Consider the following 16,352-nt stretch of genomic DNA (forward strand, 5'->3'; position numbering starts at 1 on the left):
ATTACCTTCCACATCTTTTTAGTGTTTCCTTTAGTTTTTTCTAACAACTTTGAGTAATTAAGATTTTTTTTAGTTTTTTCAAATATATTTTTATAATGTTTATAGTTTGTTTCATTTTTATAAGTTTTATTTTTTAAGAACTTTTCATACAACTTTGTTGATAATAAGATTTTCATGCAACTGAGTTGATAATTGATGTTGATAATAAGATTTTCATACAACTGAGTTGATTAAATAAATAAGTAACATAGATGTATAAATAAAAATAGATGAAAAGATTGAAGGAAAGAAAAACAACTAAAACCAAAGTGTAAATAAGGAAAAAAGTACAACAGAGCATGTCGATAAGGCCAGCTTTTTGTCCTTGCGAACTTTGGGTATCTTAATGGGCAAAACTTATAGATATTATATTTACGGCTGAATAATAATAATAATAATAATAATAATAATAATAACAATGATAACAATAACAATAATAAATAATAATAAAAACTTTAATGATAAAAAAAATTCAAGTTTTTTTTAAATATATATCTAAAAATCTATAGCTCATTATATGTGTTATTTATGATTTTACAACAAAATAAAAGTTGATATCTTTAAGATTTCAATCTTTATAAAATATTTATTATAACTACTTGTAAATGTAAAATATTGTAAAATATTTATTATAACTACTTGTAAAACATTTGTAAATATGAAACTATATTGTTTAAAGGTTTAAATTTAAAAAGTGGATAAAACGTAAAAAAACTAAATGAATGAAAAATTTAAATGAAAAAATTCAAAAATGTTTACTTTTTTTTTTGTGAATCGTGATAATTCTCACAGTTAAAAACAAAACTTTTGTTCGGCGGGATTAATCAAAAGGATATCATGCAAACAAAATTGCTGCACGTTGCGTGACGTCTCATTAAAAGGCAAGCTAAGTAGCTTAATTTGTAAATAATATTTATTCAACTTTTTATAATAAGTTAAATAATCACTCTGATTCCTACTGCTTCACTGTTGATAAATTTTCCGTAGATTCGACAGAGAAAGTCAGAAAGCACTTACACGTAAACTTCACGGTTTTTGTATTTCTTATTTGTATAAAGTCAGCAAACAGAGAGCGCATTCTCCGTTACATATACGGTTTCCCCAATTCTTTTTTCTTTCGACTCGTAATCTATTTAATACAGATCCCCCCCCCCCACACACACACACACACATACACACACACATACACACACAAATTCAAAGAAAATCTATTTTTATATACTGATGTAAATAGTATATTAAAATGGTTTTAATAAAATAATAACCAAAAATAAAATGTATTTTAATCTGTTTCAGCTACTGCAATTTCTTCAATTCAAACAGGCCCAGGTTAATTACAAAAGTCAAAACTTTTGTAAAGATAAATGTAAAGATAAGACTTTTTCTTTATTTATCTTTCTTTTTATAATCTTAGATTTTAATTCTTCTGAATTCATCTATGCAATACATCTATGATTCGGATAATGATATTATAAAAAGTTATTCATAGGAACAAATAAATAAATGGTAATGTGAACCTATGGATTAGTTAAGACGCTATTTTTTTTATATACAAGTATTAAAAAATTTTCTTTAATAACTATATTTGTTACGAATGTCATACATATTACATATTGATATATATATATATATATATATATATATATATATATATATATTATATATATATATATATATTATATATATATAAATATATATATATATAATATATATATATATATATATATATATATATATATATATATATATATATATATATATATATATTACATCTTTGCTTCCAACAAGGCTGCAAGCAACCACTATTAAAGTTGGAAGTTACTGGATGAGAAAAGATGAAGATTTTAAAGCAAGATAACAATTGACAGACGACTTAAAAGATTGCAAATTATATAAATCAAGATGAAGGAAGCGAATTCCAAAGAACTGATGTTCGAGGAAAAAAGCTAGACGAATAAGAGTTTTTGGAGCACTTAGGAACAGTCACAGAAAAAGGATGAGGCCTAATTGAATGACGAGTAATACAAGAATGAATATTAGTAGGTTGCACAAAAGACTTTTTAGAGCAGTGCCCATTATAGTATTTGTAGAAAAGAGAAAGAGAAGCAACGCTACATCGATGCGATAATGGTTGAAGGTTGGCTGCAAGAGCAGGTTCAACTATGTTTACAATACGTTTTAATACCTTGTCAAAGAGAGAAAGGGCATTATTAGAAGATCCGCCCCAGATATGGCAACAGTATTCCATATATGACCGGATTTGAGATTTATAGAGATAGAGAATAGAATCCGGAGTAAGAAAGTGTCGAACTTGATAAAGAGATGCAAACTTAGCGGATGCTAATTTTGCAATGGATTTGATATACGGTTTTTAAAAAAGATCAGAAGTAAGAGTTAATCCTAGAAGATTAAGCGTAGATGACTCCTCGAGCACATTACCGTTTATAAATATAGGAAGATCTAAATTATTACACCGTAAGAAGAAAGCTTATGGAGAAGACTAGCATGCCAAACTTTGTCAAAAGCTTTAGAAATGTCAAGAGCGATAACCTTAACCTCTCCCTCTTTATCTAATGCACGATAAAACCTATCAGTTGCTACTGTTAGCAAATCGGCTGTTATTAGATTCAAGATGAGAGGTTAAGTGTTTGTTAGTCAAAGATTTAAAAACCTTGCATATTATAGGAAGAAGACTAATCGGACGGTAGTTAGACGAATTAGATTGCTCTCCAGAGTTTTTGAAAATAGGGATAACAGATGCCGCTTTTTAGCAGGCTGGAAAACAAGACTCTGATAAACACTTGTTAAATAGTTTTGAAAGCATAGACGACAGCTCCGGAGAACACTTCTGCAAGACAATAACAGGTATGTTATCCCACCACAAGCTGTAGAAGAGTCTAAGAAGGAAATCACTCTAGATACAGAAGCTGGAGTGATACGAATGTCAAGCAATGGATCAACCTGTTTGTTGGCAATATCAAGTAGAACGCAACTCGTGGAATCAAGAGATGATACTGATGAAAAGTTTTTAGCAAACAATTCAGCTTTGTCTTTAGGTGAGGTGACAAAGTCTGAATCGTACAAGAGAGGTGAAATTACAGATTTGCCCTTATTTTTGATACTATTAAAGATTCTCCAGAAGTAACGAGAGCCTAATTTTTGTGATGAAATACGAGATTTCATGAGCTGAAATTGGCGTAAGACAAAACCTATTTATAATGGTTTCTAGCAGTAATAAATAGACGCCTGTTTTCTGGAGAATTGTTTTGCTGAGAGATATGGAAGTAACGGTTTCGATCGGCAATTGCAGCAGCACAATGTGATGAAAAGCATGGAGAAGAGTGAGGCTTGACGTGGAATCGTTGAGAGGGAATAAAAGATTCCATGCCAGCCTGAATCCATAAAGTTATGTAAGCGGCACATTTCTCAGCAGGAAGACGAAATATTTCTACCCAAGAGCCATCACGAAAGAAATCATGGAAAGAATCCCAGTCAGCTTTAAGGTAGTTGTAAGAGGTACGATAATAGGGTAATTCAGAATAAGATAATAGTTTTAGAGAGATGAAACCGTGTTCAGAAGCACCTAAGGGTAAATATGGAGAAACTGAGCATTGATAGGATCAGAAACAAGTCATAAGTTGAGTAGAGAAGGTAAATGCTTCGGGTTGTCTGGAAAGCAAGTTGGAAAGTTGACTATTCGAGTTAGGGATTGAGAAAGGCAAAAGTTGTGGTTCTTAATGCCTGCAGAGTCACTGATATTAGAGTCAAGCCATTCTGTGTGATGAGCATTTAAGTCACCAACAACCACAATATTGGGTGATGGATAAAGAGAGAGGGCTTGGTCAGTATGATCAGAAATAACATCAAAAAGAGTGCAGTATAGAGATAAAGGAGAGCGATATAGAACAAAGAGAAAGGCATTCGAGTGAAGTGGCGCTAAACAAAAGCACATAAAAGAATAGTAGGTGGATTCAAAACAAATTTCGTGACAAATGGGTGAGTTTTTACGAATGTAAATGCCCAGGCCAAGCATTTGACTATTAGAGTCTTTACGAAATAAAGCAAGATAACCATCAACACTAAGATCACAAGATGAGACAGCTGAACTCAAATTAGTCTTACAAAGAGCAAGTAGGTCTGGTGAACTTTGCAAGAGATAAGACTCAACAGAAGAAAAATTACTTCGAAGACCACGAATATTAGTCAATGATAGGTTTAGAGAACTTGATGATGACAATGGTTTTATGTATTTTATCGCTTTTGGTACTTTATTCATCTTTAAATTTGTTAAAAAACTTGACTCAAAGCATAGAGAGTACTCAGTACACTGTTTAATAGCCCAAGCAATTGCATCATTTCTATTAATAAACCCTAAGCCGTAACAAAGGGCTCCAAATGTGACCTTGACAATGCACACCAAAAGTACAGTCGTCCCCCGGTTAACGAACTTAATTCGGAGTACAAACTAGTTCGTTATCCGAAAAGTTCGTTAACCGAAACGCGTTTTCCCATAGGCCGCCATTAAAAAATTTTTAATTGGTGGACTTTGCCGAAATAATGGGGGAAAAAATTCAAAAAATTGTCCAACTTGGTAAATAAAATAGGCAAAGGTGAAATGATTGAAACCTGAGATTTATGCACTTTTAAAAATTGAAACAAATTGAAATTGTGCATAAAAATTGCTTGTCAAAGTTTTAGAAAAAACTAAAAATTGAACATGAACATTGCTTATCAAAAAATGAAAATTATGCATAAAAATTATGCATGAAAAATATTAGTGAAACAAGAAAAGAAAAAAATGAAACAACAAAAGCACACCCAGCACAACCATTCACCTCCCAGGCTTCCATGACACTCACAAAACTGAGGGGGAAATGCTGGACGGCGCGCCCGACCTTCACGCGCGTGTGCACGCCATTTGGCGGTCCCGGTTCGTTAACCGAGTTCCGGTTCGTTAACCGGGGAGGATTTTGGGCAAACTTTCGGTTCGTTAACCGAAAGTTCGCTAACAGGGGGGTTCGTTAACCGGGGGACGACTGTACAAACAGGAACATCATCCATGCGCAACATGGCACTGTTAGTACTCTGATATTTTTCAGCTGTTGATAGAATCACACTCTCTGAGAGCTTCCACAGAGTTCGGGAAACCTGACTAACACCCGGCCTCAGAACCATAAAACTGAGTTTTAGAGCTGAACCCTTATTAGGAGATAGAATGAGTTGCCTTGTCATAAAAACAGAGCATTGAGTCAAAAAGATGCAGCATTCAACATCCTAAACTGGAAGCAATGTATTATAAATACATCTCCGCTAGCCTAATAGATGAGGAAGGGGTGCGAGGCTGATCAACAAATAGAACTTGTTTATCCCTTAAAGAATATATATTGTTATATATATATATATATATATATATATATATATATATATATATACTGTAATAATATATATATATATATATATATATATATATATATATATATATATATATATATATACTGTAATAATACATATATATATATATATATATATATATATATATATATATATATATATATATATATATATATATATATATATACTGTAATAATATATATATATATATATAAATATATATATATATATATATATATATATATACTGTAATAATACATATATATATATATATATATATATATATATATATATATATATATATATATATATATATATATATATATATATATATATATATATATATATATATATATATATACTGTAATAATATATATATATTTATATAAATATATATATATATATATATATACATATATATTATACATTTTGTTTTCAAGATTTCTTCATACCTCGATGTCTATGTGTGTTTGTAGATAATAAAGTTTAAAAAGCTAAGCACACTTACAAAACTTAATTCTTAGCTTATGATATTAGAAAACATTTTTGCATATTTCTTATTATAATAAGAAAGTTATCAGTTGGGCAGAGTATGCACCCATGATCCTGAAAATCTATCAGGCCAATTTACTGAGTATATTTGTTTTCATTTTGATCTCTTGAGAAGCAGTTCATGTTAGAAAACTTTTTACCTTATTATAATTTAATAATCATTCTTTTACCAGAACATCTTAAGTAGATTTTATATTATAAAAACGAAGAACACTCAATTGGGATCAAGGATGCATACCAGCATACTCTCTTAATCCTAGTTATATTCACCCTTTATACTTGTGTGATCTAAATTCAAATTTATTCTATGAATGTGTAAGAATTATTTTTAAGTCATCAAAACGATGTCAATAATTAAAACCAATAAGGTTATTATTACTTCTATTTTTTACTACAAATTTGTTTTTCTTATGGGACGAAAAAAAAGCATAATCAATGAAAAAAAATTTTTTTTTTACTAAAGCTTAACGTTTCTCCAGTTGTTAAAGTGTGAAATTATTTCTTTACTACATCCTTAAGTAGAACTACAAGATAATTTATTTAAGTGTTGTGATACTAATGTATTGTCACTGTTACTGCTGTTTTAAAAAATGATGTATGTTTTTTCGTCTTTTTTAAGATAAAGTTTTCTTTTTCTTATAATGAAAATCTTCTTTTAGGTTTCATGAGGTTTTTTCTTTTATGAGTGAAATATTTTTTCATTTCCTGAAGCTTATTTAGTTCATTACAAACAGGAGTGTCTGTGAGAAATCGGGTGCATTGACGCTTCTGTCCTTTAACGGCCTTGATCCAGCTTGATCAAGACTTGACGCTAATGGCTGATTCAAAACTGGGGAATAAACAACAGCAGAAACTGAATCAACAACACCTGGAATGGGTTAGCAGTGTTAGATTTTGGACGGTCTGTTACATGTGAAGAAAAAATTTCATTATCAGAAAATATGTTAGGATTAAAGGATTCAATTCCTGCCACAGCAAATCCTACAGATATATTAGATATAGTAAAAGCTTGTGCATAAGCCTTCCTCACAGCTGCAGCTATATTATATAAGGTGATTAGTCTTGGATTAGAAGCAACCAAGTTATCACAGGCTGCATTGTAATAACGTATCAGTGGCCCATACGCTGACCGATCTAATTGCTGCAACTTATGACTAAAATGTGATGGAGCAGTATAGTTATGCCTTTTTTTTTTAGCTTAATATAAACACACAACTGAAACATGGCCCTCATAGTTGTAACTACTTTGTTGGTTTCGTTTAATAATGTCTTTGTTTTTTATTTCCGAAAATGTGGATATCGTTGCTAATAAAAATTTTGTCGAACTGTTGTGGGATTAGTTCTGTTGGTGGATTAAAATCTTGTAATTAAATGAAATTTTTATAAACAATATCAATTTTTCCAATTTGAAATTTGAAACGTACAAAGTGGAAAGATATTGTTTCTAAAAATTGATCTGTGTCCACGAGTGGATCTCCCTTTATTTGTATCTGACGTCTGTATAGGTTTGTGGAATCCTGTTCTGTTAGAAAGTTTGGTAGAACTGTAATTATTATCAATAAGCGTTAAAAGTTCTTTAAGATGATAGGATATTTCGTTGGTAGAAGTACACAGAAATCTTCTTACAGAGGATAGAGCCATTTGCAATGCTACATCCCATCTTTCTTTTCCTAGACTTAATGCTTAAGAGCTAGATTAACAGCTTTTAGTGTTTTGATTGTTTTAGTGTAATGATTGTTGCCTTGTGGGTAATATTGATTAGTTCTAATTTTCATGACACCGTTTTTTCTAAAAACAACTGAAGTTTTATGCTTTCAAACTGTGTTCCACGATCTGTGTGAATAGATGATGGTGAATCAAATAATGAAAATAGGCTGAAAAGTTATCGTATCTCAGTTTCAGCTGGGTCTGTAAAATGCAAACAAACGTACGATTTGGTTTAGTTCTTTAAAGGTTTTTGGCACTGTATATATTCACTGTAATATTCATTAGACTCGTTTTGACAAGTTTGTTTAGTCTACTGGATGTGGTTTCATTAGTTATTTTATAATGCAGTTAAATGCGGGTCCAAACGTGTTTATGAACTATTGTTGATTATAAATAATTAATTGTATTTATATTAAGTTTTTTTTTAATTTGATAGCTGCATTTAAGCGTACGTACTTTGACCTACTCAGGGACAGCAAAAATAACTTGCATCAGAAGATTTAAATTAAGATAGGCGCTGTGAAGTGTAAATTTAAACTGTATTTATTTGTAGGCGCGTACAAATAATTAATAATTAACGCTGGCCTAATAGACACTGTTTTTCAAAAATCGTTGATCAAATTATTTACGTAAAAAATGCAAAGTTACTCTTCGCTCTGAATTATGAAATGTACGACTTTTTTTTCTTTCACTATAGAGTATATTTATAATATGTTCTTTGGTACATATATAAATATAGCTGGAGTGAGATCAAAGTAAAAATACGTTATTTTTCTTGAAACAGTCTTTGTAGTTAAATAATTACAATTAAATACCGCGTAATTATCATAATTTAAAGTTAACCGATCACATATTCCATACTTGAGAAATAAAATTCAATGATATTGTTTTAAGACGTCATAAGCAATCAAAGCATTCCTTCTAAAAGATGGAAGTTTAGAAAAACTTGCAAACAATATTTAGAGTTAGTTTATTGTTATTTATAATTACTATTAATGATTAATTTCTAGATTATAATTGAATTAATAAATGTCAAGGCAGTGTTTTTGCTGGATTTAAAAAAAGATGTTTTATATCCTTATATTTAAAAAAAATACAATTTGTTTTTAAACCCAGCAAATATACTACAAAACAAAATAAAATTCTGGAAAGATATAACTAGTTTATTGCCAAAAAAATGTGCTTTAAGAACATTACAAACCTGTAGATAAACGGGGAAGCAAAAAATAGGGTTTAAACAAGTAGTGAAAATTGTCAAAAACTTTGATATTTATACCTAGTACCGAGGTAGGCATTTTAACATTTTTTTAAACAATGAAAACAAAACAAATACTATAAGTTGGAGCTAAATATTAACGTTTAAAAAAATACCAAACTTTTCAACCACAAAATTTATGATTTTTTTGTATGACTTTAGACGCTTTTAGCAAAAAAAGTTTTTAAGAACCGTATCAACGTTCCATCACGTCCGTTCTTTTACAAAAGTAACAATTTTTAATTACAATAAAAATCATGATCTACGTAAAGTAATTGTTTTTTGAATACCTTGATAAGACACTTCAATATCTGCGAATTTGTTATTAAATTAAAAAAACGGTTAATACTTTCAAAAATATTTAAGTTATAAAATGACCTTATTTTTTTATTCAAGTTATCTTTAAAAATGAAAATCTCAAAAAAATAATTTTGGTACCATTGTGAAGCTGTGGTTCTATTTTTGCAATAAACAAATAAAAAGTTATTGTATTTTAAGTCATCGGTTGAACGATGGAAGAACATACACCTCAAACTAGTGTCGGCATAAAACGTCAGATCTTTTTTCTTAATTCGTGTTTTATCGATTTTCCATATCTCAGATGTTGAAGTGTCTAATCAAGGTATTCAAAAAACTTTATGTAGATCTTGATTTTTGTTGCGATTACTTTTTAATAGTTCGAAAAGATTTTAAAAACTTATCCAGTCAACTTTTAAGAGAGTTCAATTACAGCTTTCAAAGGTTATAAATAACATTTCAAAATTTTATCTTTTCAACGCAAAGGCGTCATTTTGACTTGCCGCTGGAATAATTGAAGGGCTTATTGTGAAACAATGACAAGCCACACTTTTTTCAAAAATGAGTTATTATCATTTTTATAATCATAAATAGTATACGCAATAGCCAAAAAGATATTAAGCCATAATTCTTAAAATTGGAGCTATAATTATAAAATCATCTTACTGTAAGCACTAATTTTATAGATTTAAATAAAACTTAAAAGTGATCTTTCTCAAATATTTGTTGTTGTGGCTTGTCATTGTTTCACAAAAGCCTTTCAATTATACTACTAATTCCCCGTTAATACTGAACGTTTTGTTTTAAGTGCGTTTTGTGTTTTTAGTCGTATAAACTGTATAAAACAGCAATAAAACAACGTTGTTTTATATTATCACAAGCTTTTTATTTTGATAAAACAACCTCGCAGTCTTGTTTTATTTCAGTTTTGTACAGCTTTTTACAATAACAATTTAATACGGTTTTGAAATTAAACGTGTTTTATTGTCAGTATGATTAAGGTTTAATATAATATATTTGTTATAGAGAATATTTTTTATAAAGTTATAAAGGCAAATATAAATAATTTGAAACGTTTTTCTCAGATAGTGTTTCAATTTATCAATACCAAGTTTTGGAAAGACATTTCTCTTTGATCTAAGGGTAAAAGACATTTCTCTTCGGGCAAAGTTCGACAATTAAGACTTAAGAGATTATATCTGATAAATAAGATTCAATGGTCGCAAGAAGTGATATTTCGAAAAAAATGGAAAATTTTTTATTGAAAATTAAATTTTTTAGTGAAAATTGTATTTGTTCACACAAGTCATTGATTCGAAAGACTAAGTAGTTCATTTCATTCATGTCGTAAACGGCAAAAGAAAAGTTTAAATTTTTTCGCTAATTTCTTCAACAGCGGTTCTCTATTACACGACTTGATGGTCTTATTTGAGTATCCGCGTTCTTTATTTTTATTCTTTATTTTTTAACAATATCTTTAATTTTTCTTTTGTATATACTTGTATTTTTATCTTAAATATTGCCATAAGTAATAAAGAACAAGATAAAAAAAAAAAAAAAAAAAGAATATTTTAAAAGTCCTGAGAAATCCAAGGAAATAAGTTAGTAGTTTGAAAATGTTAGTAGTTTGAAAGAAACATGTAAACAGGTACAACAACATTTTATGTTAAGGTGAGTTTTCACTTGTCTGTTTTTTACTAGAACGGAAAAAGAAAAGAAAAATCATCATGTGAGCATGCGAGGTTTTATTTTAAAAAAATTAAAATTGAAAGTACGCATGTTTATGTGATTATTTTTCCTTTTCCTTATTGTTTCCATAGAAAAACAGACAAGAAGGAACTCACCATAATAGAGCTTTTCATAAAACATTCTGTGAAAACGAGGCTGTGCTTGTTAATATGAAATAAGTAAAATGTAAAAATATATAAAATATATATACAACTATTCTTAAAACAACAATATACTAATGCAAAATTTTTTTTTAAAGGTAAAAAAAAAAAAAAAATACACTAAATCTTATCGCTCTGAATCTTTTAAAATTTTAGAGAAATTTTTGAGAAGCAAAACGTTTTATCTATAAAACTGGCATTCCGCAAAAGTTTTATAATTAAGAAAGATCTGATTTTTTGTGTAATGTTGTGGTCTTATTTACTATTATTATGTCAATAAAAATACAATTTATATTAAAATCCTAACTTTGCTGTGCCTAGAGTGAATTAATTAAAGAGTGAATCGTTTATTTAAAAATGAGTGGTTTTTTTTAAAGTGAAAAAGTGAGCTCTTTACAAAAAAATTTTTATGGTCAAATTCACTTTTTAAAAAAAATCTGTTTAAGTTTGTTAAATCGGTTACTAGATTGAATAATTAAGTTTCTTTTCTTTTTATTTGTAGATATATTTTTATCTTTTTTATTTTATTAATAAATTTTTTTTTTGTTAGTTTTAGGAAAATCTCCGTAAAATTTTTGGAAATCTTCCGGAAACTTTTCGAGAAATTTTGCTCTAAAGTTCCCGAAATTTTCAAAAAAATTTTATTGCGATAAACTTATACTTATTATTTATTTTTATATAATTCTTTGTTACTAAAATATGCGTTTTCTCATCGTAGGATTTGGGTATTCTTTAAATATTTCAACAAAAATCATAAAATAATTAAGACCCACAAGCGAAAAATATCCATCTTTTATTGGGACTATTAGTTTTAAGAAGCAATAATGTGAAGTTATCATATGTTACTTTAACCTACATTAGTTTTGTAAGACAACGAAAAAAACATGTTTTCCGAGTTTGCTTGTCTATTGAGCTTTTTATGTATCACATATTTCTTGCTTCTACTTCTCTTAACTATAATGTAATATATTCACAAAATACAAAGAATAAAATCTTTTTAGATTAACAAGTTTTATTGTGTATTATTTTTGTTGAGTCTTTTAAAGAAAAAAGATTTTTTATGTGTAAAGATTGCATACAAAGATGATTTTAAGGGGAAGGGGGTGTTCTACCCCCACAAAGAAGGTGATTTTCAAGTTATAGTCCGTTTTTTGACGATTTTCAACACAGTTCACTCGGATGAATTTTAGTTTTTAAGGACCTATTTTATTATTTTTAAGAAACCAGTTGGTACTTTTTTACGGATTCACCGCCCCATTTATTGATTTATTAAGTCAAAAGTGCCCTAGTTGTGGGAGTGAGACTGAAGTCTTAAAAACACTTATTTAAACATAGGGGTGGAATTTATGACCTTGAAATTATTAGTTCTTTGTTTTTATTGCAAACTATATTTTAAAATAGTTTAAACTTAGCAATAAAAATTTCTTTACTTTTTGCTTTTCATTAATCAATAAAAAATTTAAATCAAGAAAAAATTGTAAAGTACTGTAAATATTCAATCAAATCTTTTTATATATAATTTTACAGATTTCAGTAACTTGTTGGCCAATTTAATGAATATTGAAAAAAGCCCCATCCCCTTTAGGGATGGGATGCAAGTTATGTTAAGCCTTAAATAAAAATTGCTACGGCAATGAACATCAATATGCTTAGCAAATAACAGGATAAAAAAGTTTTGGAAAAATTTGAAAACAATTGATCATAGTTGCTACTTAAAGTTATAATAAAAAAACTCAACAAAATACCAAAAAAAGTGTTTTTCAATGGGAGCTTTTTAGAAATTTTAGAATCTACTTCACAATATTTTACCACAAAATTGTCCATAACAACTGCCTAAATAAGACATAAAATTAGTTATAAAATAACTTATTTCCCAAAATTTCCGGAAATTTTCAACTCTAGTTGATTTTACATTCTGCTGATTTCAAAGGCATGTTTAAACATGCTTTTATATACACATTTTCCATTCACAATAAAGATAGCCCTTTTTTAACCCTAAACTTGATTTTATAAAATAGGAATATAATTTTCATGAGAAATTATTCAAATTTCTCTAGATATTGTTGCCATAAAAGTGTCAGTGTACGCAGTCAAAAGCTGAAGATATAAATTAACTATAAACATAGTTTTACATTCCAACGGACACATACCTTTTATATTCACTAACAATAGTGAGTCATTTTTTTGAAACTGTGAAATAATTAAATGAGCTTTTTAAGTTCAGCGTAGAAATAATCTTAAAAGTCTAGAAAAAAGATAAAATAACTACCGTTATTTTTTGCTACATTTCGGCTCTCGGTTATTGATAAAATATTGGTAAAATTGTTTATCAACTTTCAATTATATAATCTTGTAAATAACCTTGGTTAAATGTTCCCATTTTAGAACCATTTATTGACTGGTGACTTGTTGTTAAAACTGTTGTGCTAGCTTGAGTGTTTGTGTGTGTTGGGTTACTATTTCCATCGGTATAATATGTGTAGATGTTTAGACCCATTGCCCTCGTACCAGACTCTTCGGCTTTGACAGTATACGGTTTTAAAACAACGCATGCTGAATATATAACCGAAATAACTTGAAAAAAAGCAAAAGCAACCTTCCACCATATAAAAGCTATTAGAGGAAAACTGGCACGAGTAAAAATATTTATATTAGGCCTCACAATGCTTACTATTAGTCCAATGTTTCCAAAAAGGTTTATGAATTGAATAAGAAGCCATGCTCCAATTGCGTCTAATCGTTGATGACATTTGAAGCTTCTAGTTTTTAATAAAATAACTGAGGACAGACTAGATATAGGTAGTAAACACACAATTTCAATCGAACAAATCAGCGAAGTAATGTCTCTTAATACTGTGGTTTGTTTCATCCATATGTAAATTACAATGCCATATGTAGTTGCAGAATCGACCTGAAAAATAAAAAATTTGGATATTATAAAAACAATAATATTATAAAAACATTAATTTTCCAGCCAATATTAACAATATTGGCTAGGAAATAACAAAAAAACATACATCAATTGCATGATATATCAAAAACATGGGTAATTGATAGATTGAATTAGTAGGATTATACTATGTATAATTATAAATATAATAAATTAATATTTTATATTAAATAAGTATGAATACTTGCCATTAGCAAAAACCTTTAAAACTGGTTTAGATATAGACGAAATTATTTTTTGTAGATGGGGGGGGGGGGTTATTAAAGATGCTCCTTAGAGTCTTATCACAAAGCACTGACATAGAGTATTTAGCTATTCACGCCTCCCTCCTTACCAATATAGTTTATCTGGGCCAAAACCAACATCGAGCTCTGGAACTCTTGATTCTTACTCGGAATTCTAACAACTGGGCTACGCTATTATAGACAACGAGTTCAAAATAGAAATAAAAAACCAAAATTTATAAACATAAAACAATGGAACCTATTTTTTTAAAATTTTGAAAATCATATATTGTGCTTCATGCTACTAATATTACTTTTCATGATGCCATTGATGTCATGACGTCATCAACTGTTTTAATAAAAAATCAAGTGCTTATTTAACTGATATATATATATATATATATATATATATATATATATATATATATATATATATATATATATATATATATATATATATATATATATATATATATATATATATATATATATGTATATATATATTGCGGGTTACAAATTTGTTGTATAATTTTAGAGGAAGGGGGAGCGTTACGATCTGCAACAAAGAAGTGTAGTTACAAAGAAAATTCGTCACGTAATTTATGGAGAGCCCAATTTCGTAAGCTAATCATAATCGAGTATATCTCTTGCATAATAAACAGTTATATAAAAAAAAGAAGTTGAAACCTGTTTTAAATACAAATTTAACAAATTAAATATTTATTAACAGACTGCGATATTATTAATCATAATGATTAATTTTTATCTGTTGAAATTAGATCTTATAATTAGTTTATTGTTTTTGTTTATTAATATAATTACTTTGGTTTGTTTAACTTTTTTTCTTTTCTTGTTAAAAATTAACTTTTAAAACAAGAAAAGAAAAAAAACTTGGTCAACGTTTAAAAATATTTTAAAACTTAACTAAAAATAAAATATAAAATAATTTATTTAATTGAAAATACTAAACATCAACAACTAAATATAAAAAGTCAAAAGAATTATTTATTGTTACAAATTATATGTTGCCATATAATCAGAAGCTTTGTAATTTACTACAATAAAAATACACTTGCCAATGCTAAAAATGCGAATATGTCAGTTATTTTTTTTATAAACTTTTGTCTTTTGAAATCTTCAATCATTTTGAGTTGACAACAAAACCATTACTGGTCGGTTTTAAATAAAAGCATCACTCGTGATTTAAACAAATGATTCAATTATTTATGACATAATTCACTAATAACAATCTGATATTTTTGCAACAAGTTATTGAATAGTGAAAAATTTGGCAAGTGATATTTAAAACAAGGGAAACCTCATCTATATATTTAAACGGAAATATAATATTGCAAAAAACTTAAGTAAACATGTTTATAAAACATTATCCACATTTTTGAACGCTTTTTGTACATGTTTTAAATATTATCTTACTTTCACTTATATAAAGTATTCATATGCGCTTATTGAATCTGCATGGTCGTGCGCAAAGTTTTCAAATATACCTGTATATTTTTATTAAGGATGCTTAATAAACTTTTTTTATAATGAAAAGATTTAAATAATAACGAGTTATATATACATGTATATAAACACACAAAAAAAATTTCAAAGCCCTAAAAACAAATGAGTCTATAAAAATGTGGCGACATTCAATATCATGTACATCATGTACATTACTATGAAACCATTTTATATATATACAATATATACATATATATATATATATATATATATATATATATATATATATATATATATATATATATATATATATATATATATATATATATATATATATATATATATGTATATATATAAATATATATATATATATATACATATACATATATATATATATATATATATATATATATATATATATATATATATATATATATATATATATATATATATATATATATATATGTATATATATATATATATATATAATTGTAGTTTATAAGAAAAGTTAAAAAAAATCAAATTTTTTATATCAAAATATCCCGATTTTAAGTAGACGACAAAAACGACAAACTTTGACGAAA

General features: G+C 27.8%; 1 long non-coding RNA gene across 1 annotated transcript; it reads right to left on the minus strand.

Moving 5' to 3' along the window:
* Positions 1-12,886: 12,886 nt before the first annotated feature.
* LOC101234856 (uncharacterized) lies at positions 12,887-15,601 on the minus strand. The gene is made up of 2 exons (XR_010635830.1): positions 15,381-15,601; positions 12,887-14,041 (listed from the first exon to the last, which is right to left on the minus strand). It is a non-coding gene; the product is annotated as an uncharacterized LOC101234856 (long non-coding RNA).
* Between the last annotated feature and the right edge of the window lie 751 nt (positions 15,602-16,352).

This window comes from Hydra vulgaris, chromosome 01 (assembly GCF_038396675.1).
Source record: "Hydra vulgaris chromosome 01, alternate assembly HydraT2T_AEP".
Taxonomy (NCBI): domain Eukaryota; kingdom Metazoa; phylum Cnidaria; class Hydrozoa; order Anthoathecata; family Hydridae; genus Hydra; species Hydra vulgaris.